General features: G+C 45.7%; 15 non-coding genes across 15 annotated transcripts; all 15 read right to left on the minus strand.

The window, feature by feature from the left end:
* Positions 1-807: 807 nt before the first annotated feature.
* Positions 808-880, minus strand: TRNAK-UUU (transfer RNA lysine (anticodon UUU)). Its single transcript has one exon. It is a non-coding gene; the product is annotated as a tRNA-Lys (tRNA).
* A 303-nt stretch (positions 881-1,183) lies between these two features.
* On the minus strand, positions 1,184-1,256 carry TRNAK-UUU (transfer RNA lysine (anticodon UUU)). The gene has a single exon. It is a non-coding gene; the product is annotated as a tRNA-Lys (tRNA).
* Positions 1,257-1,928: 672 nt separating this feature from the next.
* LOC137564536 (U4 spliceosomal RNA) lies at positions 1,929-2,069 on the minus strand. Its single transcript, XR_011030639.1, has one exon. It is a non-coding gene; the product is annotated as a U4 spliceosomal RNA (small nuclear RNA).
* A 1,004-nt stretch (positions 2,070-3,073) lies between these two features.
* On the minus strand, positions 3,074-3,146 carry TRNAK-UUU (transfer RNA lysine (anticodon UUU)). The gene has a single exon. It is a non-coding gene; the product is annotated as a tRNA-Lys (tRNA).
* A 303-nt stretch (positions 3,147-3,449) lies between these two features.
* On the minus strand, positions 3,450-3,522 carry TRNAK-UUU (transfer RNA lysine (anticodon UUU)). The gene has a single exon. It is a non-coding gene; the product is annotated as a tRNA-Lys (tRNA).
* Positions 3,523-4,194: 672 nt separating this feature from the next.
* Positions 4,195-4,335, minus strand: LOC137564898 (U4 spliceosomal RNA). Its single transcript, XR_011030958.1, has one exon. It is a non-coding gene; the product is annotated as a U4 spliceosomal RNA (small nuclear RNA).
* A 1,004-nt stretch (positions 4,336-5,339) lies between these two features.
* Positions 5,340-5,412, minus strand: TRNAK-UUU (transfer RNA lysine (anticodon UUU)). The gene has a single exon. It is a non-coding gene; the product is annotated as a tRNA-Lys (tRNA).
* Positions 5,413-5,715: 303 nt separating this feature from the next.
* Positions 5,716-5,788, minus strand: TRNAK-UUU (transfer RNA lysine (anticodon UUU)). Its single transcript has one exon. It is a non-coding gene; the product is annotated as a tRNA-Lys (tRNA).
* Positions 5,789-6,460: 672 nt separating this feature from the next.
* LOC137564537 (U4 spliceosomal RNA) lies at positions 6,461-6,601 on the minus strand. The gene has a single exon (XR_011030640.1). It is a non-coding gene; the product is annotated as a U4 spliceosomal RNA (small nuclear RNA).
* Positions 6,602-7,605: 1,004 nt separating this feature from the next.
* On the minus strand, positions 7,606-7,678 carry TRNAK-UUU (transfer RNA lysine (anticodon UUU)). Its single transcript has one exon. It is a non-coding gene; the product is annotated as a tRNA-Lys (tRNA).
* A 303-nt stretch (positions 7,679-7,981) lies between these two features.
* Positions 7,982-8,054, minus strand: TRNAK-UUU (transfer RNA lysine (anticodon UUU)). Its single transcript has one exon. It is a non-coding gene; the product is annotated as a tRNA-Lys (tRNA).
* A 672-nt stretch (positions 8,055-8,726) lies between these two features.
* On the minus strand, positions 8,727-8,867 carry LOC137564538 (U4 spliceosomal RNA). Its single transcript, XR_011030641.1, has one exon. It is a non-coding gene; the product is annotated as a U4 spliceosomal RNA (small nuclear RNA).
* Positions 8,868-9,871: 1,004 nt separating this feature from the next.
* On the minus strand, positions 9,872-9,944 carry TRNAK-UUU (transfer RNA lysine (anticodon UUU)). The gene has a single exon. It is a non-coding gene; the product is annotated as a tRNA-Lys (tRNA).
* A 303-nt stretch (positions 9,945-10,247) lies between these two features.
* Positions 10,248-10,320, minus strand: TRNAK-UUU (transfer RNA lysine (anticodon UUU)). The gene has a single exon. It is a non-coding gene; the product is annotated as a tRNA-Lys (tRNA).
* Positions 10,321-10,992: 672 nt separating this feature from the next.
* On the minus strand, positions 10,993-11,133 carry LOC137564525 (U4 spliceosomal RNA). The gene has a single exon (XR_011030630.1). It is a non-coding gene; the product is annotated as a U4 spliceosomal RNA (small nuclear RNA).
* Between the last annotated feature and the right edge of the window lie 902 nt (positions 11,134-12,035).

The following is a 12,035-nucleotide window of genomic DNA, read 5'->3' on the forward strand; positions in this document are numbered from 1 at the left end:
GCCTGCCAGGGATGCCAGCATAGTGTTTTGTGGAGCAGGCTGCCAAGTGGGCCAGTCCCGCACTTGTAAAATACATGAAAAATACAATTTGAAAAATGGAGTAATGAGTCTACGTCACTGCCATGTGTGCTGATAATTGGGCCTGTGATTATTGTGCCTGGAAGTACTGGTAAGCTGCGCTGGCTAGAGGTGCTTGGGAGTTGGCCAAAGTCTTGGTGGTTGCAGGTTACTGGAGGAGAGAGATGGTACGTGAGCTGTTAATTTTCTGATGCTCATGGTAAGCATGAAGCTCCTTCCATTGCTGCTTTGAGGGTAGATGTGCAGGCTGGAGAAGGGATCCGGCGAATTACTCTAATGCTGGGAATACACGACGACATTTTTCAGTCGATTACTATCCGATCTTATTTCCGATCGACTTTCCGATTCTTATCTTTTCTGATCAATTTCCATTCATTTCTATGAGAAATCGATGAGAAAAAGGATCGATAATAAGATCGGACATGTTGGAAATTATCTATGGAACCATCTATCTGCTGAAAAAACTTATGGTGTATTCCCAGCATAATGTTGACGGTTTGATGCCTCTTTTATGCATGGAATAATCCATGTTTAATATCACAGCAGAAAAAGTTGAAGAGAAATAGATTCAAGACGCAGGGAGGCTGTGAGAGTTCGGGGGATGCACAGAAAGCGGCTGATGTTTCGGTTATGGCTTACTGCAAGCAAAGCACGCAAGAGGCAGCAGTTGCAGAGGGAACTCAGGTAGTGGAAGTGATGGCCAATGAGCATGGGGTAAAGGAAATGCATCGCCTGAACAGGGACTTGAACCCTGGACCCTCAGATTAAAAGTCTGATGCTCTACCGACTGAGCTATCCAGGCCCTGGAAGGTGAGCTTCACCAGCAGCTCAAAAGTCAGTTATTCCAAGCAGGATGGACGGAAGGTCTAGTACATGCCCTGAGCTGGCTATAGCCTGCGACCTCTACATTTTCTAGGTCAGATCTCTGAAAAAATAAAACTGTACTTGATTTGGAAGGTGGCATTAGAAAGGTAGCCACCAATCAGCGAAGGCATGGAAAGCGGACGACATCGGTGTTTTGGCCTGGTGCAAGCGGAGCACGCAAGAGGCTGCAGTTGAGGAAGATAGGGAGAGGACACGAAGCATAACGAAAGGCAGAGAGCATCGCCTGAACAGGGACTTGAACCCTGGACCCTCAGATTAAAAGTCTGATGCTCTACCGACTGAGCTATCCAGGCTCTGAAAAAGTGCGATCAACAGCAGCTCAAAGTTTAGCTATAGTATTTCCAGGCTGAGCGCAAGTTAAGGTCTAGTGCAAGTCATGAGCAGTCTATAGCACCGAGATAGCCGGGAAACAGCAGAATGCGCTGTTGTTTCCTTCAACCATCAGGTTCTTCACCTTGGCTGATTGTTGACACTTTTAAAACAATGGTACACCAGCCAGAAGAAGCTATAGGCCGGCGAAACCTAAATGTCAGCGGTGCTCTGTTTCTGAGCACCCCAACAACGCTTGCAGAAAGAGCTAGCGAGAGGCCACGGGATCGTATCTAGCGCAAATAAATGGAGCTTGTGACCTCCAAATTTTTCAGGCCAGACCTCTGAGAAACAACACTGTTCTCTCTCTTAGGAATGTGGCATTAGAAAAGTAGCAACCTGCAGATGAAAAGTGGACTTTTGTCATTTTAGTCATCCTGCTGGTGTTTATAAATTTGCCAGAGAGTAAGACACTGGACCTCACCCTCATGAAAGAACGCTGACAAGTGAGCATTTTGTGGCCAAGACTGATTTGGAGATAAGAGGTGCTACGAAATGTTGTTATTGTGCCAGCCACGGTACTACCACACGAGCACTGCTCAGTCATCATGCACCTTGAAGATAATCCTTTCTCTGTTGGTAAACACCTTAGTCAGTCTCCGAAGAGACTGTCAAAAATTGCCGATGCTGACTATATTTCAAGTCATCATGGCGGGGTATTGGGAAAAGTTTTCAATTAGCAATAATCACGCCTCGGTTGAACCTCATTGGCTATGATACTGCCACTGCGCAAAGTTAGCCAAGCTAATGCCAGCAAATATCCCCTCTTTCTTGGATAAAGGAATCACCTTAAGGAGAGACAAACGCAGTTTACAGTGTTCCGCTGAGGATCATGGGATGCCATATGCTAATTAGATAGCCACTAAACAAGCATTGTTAATAAGCGGTTAAAGAGTCTTAGCATTTGAAAAGGCGGCAAAGAGGGCAAAACAAAGCCTGCCAGGGATGCCAGCATAGTGTTTTGTGGAGCAGGCTGCCAAGTGGGCCAGTCCCGCACTTGTAAAATACATGAAAAATACAATTTGAAAAATGGAGTAATGAGTCTACGTCACTGCCATGTGTGCTGATAATTGGGCCTGTGATTATTGTGCCTGGAAGTACTGGTAAGCTGCGCTGGCTAGAGGTGCTTGGGAGTTGGCCAAAGTCTTGGTGGTTGCAGGTTACTGGAGGAGAGAGATGGTACGTGAGCTGTTAATTTTCTGATGCTCATGGTAAGCATGAAGCTCCTTCCATTGCTGCTTTGAGGGTAGATGAGCAGGCTGGAGAAGGGATCCGGCGAATTACTCTAATGCTGGGAATACACGACGACATTTTTCAGTCGATTACTATCCGATCTTATTTCCGATCGACTTTCCGATTCTTATCTTTTCTGATCAATTTCCATTCATTTGTATGAGAAATCGATGAGAAAAAGGATCGATAATAAGATCGGACATGTTGGAAATTATCTATGGAACCATCTATCTGCTGAAAAAACTTATGGTGTATTCCCAGCATAATGTTGACGGTTTGATGCCTCTTTTATGCATGGAATAATCCATGTTTAATATCACAGCAGAAAAAGTTGAAGAGAAATAGATTCAAGACGCAGGGAGGCTGTGAGAGTTCGGGGGATGCACAGAAAGCGGCTGATGTTTCGGTTATGGCTTACTGCAAGCAAAGCACGCAAGAGGCAGCAGTTGCAGAGGGAACTCAGGTAGCGGAAGTGATGGCCAATGAGCATGGGGTAAAGGAAAGGCGTCGCCTGAACAGGGACTTGAACCCTGGACCCTCAGATTAAAAGTCTGATGCTCTACCGACTGAGCTATCCAGGCCCTGGAAGGTGAGCTTCACCAGCAGCTCAAAAGTCAGTTATTCCAAGCAGGATGGACGGAAGGTCTAGTAAATGCCCTGAGCTGGCTATAGCCTGCGACCTCTACATTTTCTAGGTCAGATCTCTGAAAGAATAAAACTGTACTTGATTTGGAAGGTGGCATTAGAAAGGTAGCCACCAATCAGCGAAGGCATGGAAAGCGGACGACATCGGTGTTTTGGCCTGGTGCAAGCGGAGCACGCAAGAGGCTGCAGTTGAGGAAGATAGGGAGAGGACACGAAGCATAACGAAAGGCAGAGAGCATCACCTGAACAGGGACTTGAACCCTGGACCCTCAGATTAAAAGTCTGATGCTCTACCGACTGAGCTATCCAGGCTCTGAAAAAGTGCGATCAACAGCAGCTCAAAGTTTAGCTACAGTATTTCCAGGCTGGGCGCAAGTTAAGGTCTAGTGCAAGTCATGAGCAGTCTATAGCACCTAGATAGCCGGGAAACAGCAGAATGCGCTGTTGTTTCCTTCAACCATCAGGTTCTTCACCTTGGCTGATTGTTGACACTTTTAAAACAATGGTACACCAGCCAGAAGAAGCTATAGGCCGGCGAAACCTAAATGTCAGTGGTGCTTTGTTTCTGAGCACCCCAACAACGCTTGCAGAAAGAGCTAGCGAGAGGCCACGGGATCGTATCTAGCGCAAATAAATGGAGCTTGTGACCTCCAAATTTTTCAGGCCAGACCTCTGAGAAACAACACTGTTCTCTCTCTTAGGAATGTGGCATTAGAAAAGTAGCAACCTGCAGATGAAAAGTGGACTTTTGTCATTTTAGTCATCCTGCTGGTGTTTATAAATTTGCCAGAGAGTAAGACACTGGACCTCACCCTCATGAAAGAATGCTGACAAGTGAGCATTTTGTGGCCAAGACTGATTTGGAGATAAGAGGTGCTACGAAATGTTGTTATTGTGCCAGCCACGGTACTACCACACTAGCACTGCTCAGTTATCATGCACCTTGAAGATAATCCTTTCTCTGTTGGTAAACACCTTAGTCAGTCTCCGAAGAGACTGTCAAAAATTGCCGATGCTGACTATATTTCAAGTCATCATGGCGGGGTATTGGGAAAAGTTTTCAATTAGCAATAATCACGCCTCGGTTGAACCTCATTGGCTATGATATTGCCACTGCGCAAAGTTAGCCAAGCTAATGCCAGCAAATATCCCCTCTTTCTTGGATAAAGGAATCACCTTAAGGAGAGACAAACGCAGTTTACAGTGTTCCGCTGAGGATCATGGGATGCCATATGCTAATTAGACAGCCACTAAACAAGCATTGTTAATAAGCGGCTAAAGAGTCTTAGCATTTGAAAAGGCGGCAAAGAGGGCAAAACAAAGCCTGCCAGGGATGCCAGCATAGTGTTTTGTGGAGCAGGCTGCCAAGTGGGCCAGTCCCGCACTTGTAAAATACATGAAAAATACAATTTGAAAAATGGAGTAATGAGTCTACGTCACTGCCATGTGTGCTGATAATTGGGCCTGTGATTATTGTGCCTGGAAGTACTGGTAAGCTGCGCTGGCTAGAGGTGCTTGGGAGTTGGCCAAAGTCTTGGTGGTTGCAGGTTACTGGAGGAGAGAGATGGTACGTGAGCTGTTAATTTTCTGATGCTCATGGTAAGCATGAAGCTCCTTCCATTGCTGCTTTGAGGGTAGATGTGCAGGCTGGAGAAGGGATCCGGCGAATTACTCTAATGCTGGGAATACACGACGACATTTTTCAGTCGATTACTATCCGATCTTATTTCCGATCGACTTTCCGATTCTTATCTTTTCTGATCAATTTCCATTCATTTCTATGAGAAATCGATGAGAAAAAGGATCGATAATAAGATCGGACATGTTGGAAATTATCTATGGAACCATCTATCTGCTGAAAAAACTTATGGTGTATTCCCAGCATAATGTTGACGGTTTGATGCCTCTTTTATGCATGGAATAATCCATGTTTAATATCACAGCAGAAAAAGTTGAAGAGAAATAGATTCAAGACGCAGGGAGGCTGTGAGAGTTCGGGGGATGCACAGAAAGCGGCTGATGTTTCGGTTATGGCTTACTGCAAGCAAAGCACGCAAGAGGCAGCAGTTGCAGAGGGAACTCAGGTAGTGGAAGTGATGGCCAATGAGCATGGGGTAAAGGAAATGCATCGCCTGAACAGGGACTTGAACCCTGGACCCTCAGATTAAAAGTCTGATGCTCTACCGACTGAGCTATCCAGGCCCTGGAAGGTGAGCTTCACCAGCAGCTCAAAAGTCAGTTATTCCAAGCAGGATGGACGGAAGGTCTAGTACATGCCCTGAGCTGGCTATAGCCTGCGACCTCTACATTTTCTAGGTCAGATCTCTGAAAGAATAAAACTGTACTTGATTTGGAAGGTGGCATTAGAAAGGTAGCCACCAATCAGCGAAGGCATGGAAAGCGGACGACATCGGTGTTTTGGCCTGGTGCAAGCGGAGCACGCAAGAGGCTGCAGTTGAGGAAGATAGGGAGAGGACACGAAGCATAACGAAAGGCAGAGAGCATCGCCTGAACAGGGACTTGAACCCTGGACCCTCAGATTAAAAGTCTGATGCTCTACCGACTGAGCTATCCAGGCTCTGAAAAAGTGCGATCAACAGCAGCTCAAAGTTTAGCTATAGTATTTCCAGGCTGAGCGCAAGTTAAGGTCTAGTGCAAGTCATGAGCAGTCTATAGCACCGAGATAGCCGGGAAACAGCAGAATGCGCTGTTGTTTCCTTCAACCATCAGGTTCTTCACCTTGGCTGATTGTTGACACTTTTAAAACAATGGTACACCAGCCAGAAGAAGCTATAGGCCGGCGAAACCTAAATGTCAGCGGTGCTCTGTTTCTGAGCACCCCAACAACGCTTGCAGAAAGAGCTAGCGAGAGGCCACGGGATCGTATCTAGCGCAAATAAATGGAGCTTGTGACCTCCAAATTTTTCAGGCCAGACCTCTGAGAAACAACACTGTTCTCTCTCTTAGGAATGTGGCATTAGAAAAGTAGCAACCTGCAGATGAAAAGTGGACTTTTGTCATTTTAGTCATCCTGCTGGTGTTTATAAATTTGCCAGAGAGTAAGACACTGGACCTCACCCTCATGAAAGAACGCTGACAAGTGAGCATTTTGTGGCCAAGACTGATTTGGAGATAAGAGGTGCTACGAAATGTTGTTATTGTGCCAGCCACGGTACTACCACACGAGCACTGCTCAGTCATCATGCACCTTGAAGATAATCCTTTCTCTGTTGGTAAACACCTTAGTCAGTCTCCGAAGAGACTGTCAAAAATTGCCGATGCTGACTATATTTCAAGTCATCATGGCGGGGTATTGGGAAAAGTTTTCAATTAGCAATAATCACGCCTCGGTTGAACCTCATTGGCTATGATACTGCCACTGCGCAAAGTTAGCCAAGCTAATGCCAGCAAATATCCCCTCTTTCTTGGATAAAGGAATCACCTTAAGGAGAGACAAACGCAGTTTACAGTGTTCCGCTGAGGATCATGGGATGCCATATGCTAATTAGATAGCCACTAAACAAGCATTGTTAATAAGCGGCTAAAGAGTCTTAGCATTTGAAAAGGCGGCAAAGAGGGCAAAACAAAGCCTGCCAGGGATGCCAGCATAGTGTTTTGTGGAGCAGGCTGCCAAGTGGGCCAGTCCCGCACTTGTAAAATACATGAAAAATACAATTTGAAAAATGGAGTAATGAGTCTACGTCACTGCCATGTGTGCTGATAATTGGGCCTGTGATTATTGTGCCTGGAAGTACTGGTAAGCTGCGCTGGCTAGAGGTGCTTGGGAGTTGGCCAAAGTCTTGGTGGTTGCAGGTTACTGGAGGAGAGAGATGGTACGTGAGCTGTTAATTTTCTGATGCTCATGGTAAGCATGAAGCTCCTTCCATTGCTGCTTTGAGGGTAGATGAGCAGGCTGGAGAAGGGATCCGGCGAATTACTCTAATGCTGGGAATACACGACGACATTTTTCAGTCGATTACTATCCGATCTTATTTCCGATCGACTTTCCGATTCTTATCTTTTCTGATCAATTTCCATTCATTTCTATGAGAAATCGATGAGAAAAAGGATCGATAATAAGATCGGACATGTTGGAAATTATCTATGGAACCATCTATCTGCTGAAAAAACTTATGGTGTATTCCCAGCATAATGTTGACGGTTTGATGCCTCTTTTATGCATGGAATAATCCATGTTTAATATCACAGCAGAAAAAGTTGAAGAGAAATAGATTCAAGACGCAGGGAGGCTGTGAGAGTTCGGGGGATGCACAGAAAGCGGCTGATGTTTCGGTTATGGCTTACTGCAAGCAAAGCACGCAAGAGGCAGCAGTTGCAGAGGGAACTCAGGTAGCGGAAGTGATGGCCAATGAGCATGGGGTAAAGGAAAGGCGTCGCCTGAACAGGGACTTGAACCCTGGACCCTCAGATTAAAAGTCTGATGCTCTACCGACTGAGCTATCCAGGCCCTGGAAGGTGAGCTTCACCAGCAGCTCAAAAGTCAGTTATTCCAAGCAGGATGGACGGAAGGTCTAGTACATGCCCTGAGCTGGCTATAGCCTGCGACCTCTACATTTTCTAGGTCAGATCTCTGAAAGAATAAAACTGTACTTGATTTGGAAGGTGGCATTAGAAAGGTAGCCACCAATCAGCGAAGGCATGGAAAGCGGACGACATCGGTGTTTTGGCCTGGTGCAAGCGGAGCACGCAAGAGGCTGCAGTTGAGGAAGATAGGGAGAGGACACGAAGCATAACGAAAGGCAGAGAGCATCGCCTGAACAGGGACTTGAACCCTGGACCCTCAGATTAAAAGTCTGATGCTCTACCAACTGAGCTATCCAGGCTCTGAAAAAGTGCGATCAACAGCAGCTCAAAGTTTAGCTATAGTATTTCCAGGCTGAGCGCAAGTTAAGGTCTAGTGCAAGTCATGAGCAGTCTATAGCACCGAGATAGCCGGGAAACAGCAGAATGCGCTGTTGTTTCCTTCAACCATCAGGTTCTTCACCTTGGCTGATTGTTGACACTTTTAAAACAATGGTACACCAGCCAGAAGAAGCTATAGGCCAGCGAAACCTAAATGTCAGCGGTGCTCTGTTTCTGAGCACCCCAACAACGCTTGCAGAAAGAGCTAGCGAGAGGCCACGGGATCGTATCTAGCGCAAATAAATGGAGCTTGTGACCTCCAAATTTTTCAGGCCAGACCTCTGAGAAACAACACTGTTCTCTCTCTTAGGAATGTGGCATTAGAAAAGTAGCAACCTGCAGATGAAAAGTGGACTTTTGTCATTTTAGTCATCCTGCTGGTGTTTATAAATTTGCCAGAGAGTAAGACACTGGACCTCACCCTCATGAAAGAACGCTGACAAGTGAGCATTTTGTGGCCAAGACTGATTTGGAGATAAGAGGTGCTACGAAATGTTGTTATTGTGCCAGCCACAGTACTACCACACGAGCACTGCTCAGTTATCATGCACGTTGAAGATAATCCTTTCTCTGTTTGTAAACACCTTAATCAGTCTCCGAAGAGACTGTCAAAAATTGCCGATGCTGACTATATTTCAAGTCATCATGGCGGGGTATTGGGAAAAGTTTTCAATTAGCAATAATCACGCCTCGGTTGAACCTCATTGGCTATGATACTGCCACTGCGCAAAGTTAGCCAAGCTAATGCCAGCAAATATCCCCTCTTTCTTGGATAAAGGAATCACCTTAAGGAGAGACAAACGCAGTTTACAGTGTTCCGCTGAGGATCATGGGATGCCATATGATAATTAGACAGCCACTAAACAAGCATTGTTAATAAGCGGCTAAAGAGTCTTAGCATTTGAAAAGGCGGCAAAGAGGGCAAAACAAAGCCTGCCAGGGATGCCAGCATAGTGTTTTGTGGAGCAGGCTGCCAAGTGGGCAAGTCCCGCACTTGTAAAATACATGAAAAATACAATTTGAAAAATGGAGTAATGAGTCTACGTCACTGCCATGTGTGCTGATAATTGGGCCTGTGATTATTGTGCCTGGAAGTACTGGTAAGCTGCGCTGGCTAGAGGTGCTTGGGAGTTGGCCAAAGTCTTGGTGGTTGCAGGTTACTGGAGGAGAGAGATGGTACGTGAGCTGTTAATTTTCTGATGCTCATGGTAAGCATGAAGCTCCTTCCATTGCTGCTTTGAGGGTAGATGTGCAGGCTGGAGAAGGGATCCGGCGAATTACTCTAATGCTGGGAATACACGACGACATTTTTCAGTCGATTACTATCCGATCTTATTTCCGATCGACTTTCCGATTCTTATCTTTTCTGATCAATTTCCATTCATTTCTATGAGAAATCGATGAGAAAAAGGATCGATAATAAGATCGGACATGTTGGAAATTATCTATGGAACCATCTATCTGCTGAAAAAACTTATGGTGTATTCCCAGCATAATGTTGACGGTTTGATGCCTCTTTTATGCATGGAATAATCCATGTTTAATATCACAGCAGAAAAAGTTGAAGAGAAATAGATTCAAGACGCAGGGAGGCTGTGAGAGTTCGGGGGATGCACAGAAAGCGGCTGATGTTTCGGTTATGGCTTACTGCAAGCAAAGCACGCAAGAGGCAGCAGTTGCAGAGGGAACTCAGGTAGCGAAAGTGATGGCCAATGAGCATAGGGTAAAGGAAATGCATCGCCTGAACAGGGACTTGAACCCTGGACCCTCAGATTAAAAGTCTGATGCTCTACCGACTGAGCTATCCAGGCCCTGGTAGGTGAGCTTCACCAGCAGCTCAAAAGTCAGTTATTCCAAGCAGGATGGACGGAAGGTCTAGTACATGCCCTGAGCTGGCTATAGCCTGCGACCTCTACATTTTCTAGGTCAGATCTCTGAAAGAATAAAACTGTACTTGATTTGGAAGGTGGCATTAGAAAGGTAGCCACCAATCAGCGAAGGCATGGAAAACGGCCGACATCGGTGTTTTGGCCTGGTGCAAGCGGAGCACGCAAGAGGCTGCAGTTGAGGAAGATAGGGAGAGGACACGAAGCATAACGAAAGGCAGAGAGCATCGCCTGAACAGGGACTTGAACCCTGGACCCTCAGATTAAAAGTCTGATGCTCTACCGACTGAGCTATCCAGGCTCTGAAAAGGTGCGATCACCAGCAGCTCAAAGTTTAGCTACAGTATTTCCAGGCTGGGCGCAAGTTAAGGTCTAGTGCAAGTCATGAGCAGTCTATAGCACCTAGATAGCCGGGAAACAGCAGAATGCGCTGTTGTTTCCTTCAACCATCAGGTTCTTCACCTTGGCTGATTGTTGACACTTTTAAAACAATGGTACACCAGCCAGAAGAAGCTATAGGCCGGCGAAACCTAAATGTCAGCGGTGCTCTGTTTCTGAGCACCCCAACAACGCTTGCAGAAAGAGCTAGCGAGAGGCCACGGGATCGTATCTAGCGCAAATAAATGGAGCTTGTGACCTCCAAATTTTTCAGGCCAGACCTCTGAGAAACAACACTGTTCTCTCTCTTAGGAATGTGGCATTAGAAAAGTAGCAACCTGCAGATGAAAAGTGGACTTTTGTCATTTTAGTAATCCTGCTGGTGTTTATAAATTTGCCAGAGAGTAAGACACTGAACCTCACCCTCATGAAAGAACGCTGACAAGTGAGCATTTTGTGGCCAAGACTGATTTGGAGTGAAGAGGTGCTACGAAATGTTGTTATTGTGCCAGCCACGGTACTACCACACGAGCACTGCTCAGTCATCATGCACCTTGAAGATAATCCTTTCTCTGTTGGTAAACACCTTAGTCAGTCTCCAAAGAGACTGTCAAAAATTGCCGATGCTGACTATATTTCAAGTCATCATGGCGGGATATTGGGAAAAGTTTTCAATTAGCAATAATCACGCCTCGGTTGAACCTCATTGGCTATGATACTGCCACTGCACAAAGTTAGCCAAGATAATGCCAGCAAATATCCCCTCTTTCTTGGATAAAGGAATCACCTTAAGGAGAGACAAATGCAGTTTACAGTGTTCCGCTGAGGATCATGGGATGCCATATGCTAATTAGACAGCCACTAAACAAGCATTGTTAATAAGCGGCTAAAGAGTCTTAGCATGTGAAAAGGCGGCAAAGAGGGCAAAACAAAGCCTGCCAGGGATGCCAGCATAGTGTTTTGTGGAGCAGGCTGCCAAGTGGGCCAGTCCCGCACTTGTAAAATACATGAAAAATACAATTTGAAAAATGGAGTAATGAGTCTACGTCACTGCCATGTGTGCTGATAATTGGGCCTGTGATTATTGTGCCTGGAAGTACTGGTAAGCTGCGCTGGCTAGAGGTGCTTGGGAGTTGGCCAAAGTCTTGGTGGTTGCAGGTTACTGGAGGAGAGAGATGGTACGTGAGCTGTTAATTTTCTGATGCTCATGGTAAGCATGAAGCTCCTTCCATTGCTGCTTTGAGGGTAGATGTGCAGGCTGGAGAAGGGATCCGGCAAATTACTCTAATGCTGGGAATACACGACGACATTTTTCAGTCGATTACTATCCGATCTTATTTCCGATCGACTTTCCGATTCTTATCTTTTCTGATCAATTTCCATTCATTTCTATGAGAAATCGATGAGAAAAAGGATCGATAATAAGATCGGACATGTTGGAAATTATCTATGGAACCATCTATCTGCTGAAAAAACTTATGGTGTATTCCCAGCATAATGTTGACGGTTTGATGCCTCTTTTATGCATGGAATAATCCATGTTTAATATCACAGCAGAAAAAGTTGAAGAGAAATAGATTCAAGACGCAGGGAGGCTGTGAGAGTTCGGGGGATGCACAGAAAGTGGCTGATGTTTCG

This window comes from Hyperolius riggenbachi, chromosome 3 (assembly GCF_040937935.1).
Source record: "Hyperolius riggenbachi isolate aHypRig1 chromosome 3, aHypRig1.pri, whole genome shotgun sequence".
Lineage (NCBI taxonomy): Eukaryota > Metazoa > Chordata > Amphibia > Anura > Hyperoliidae > Hyperolius > Hyperolius riggenbachi.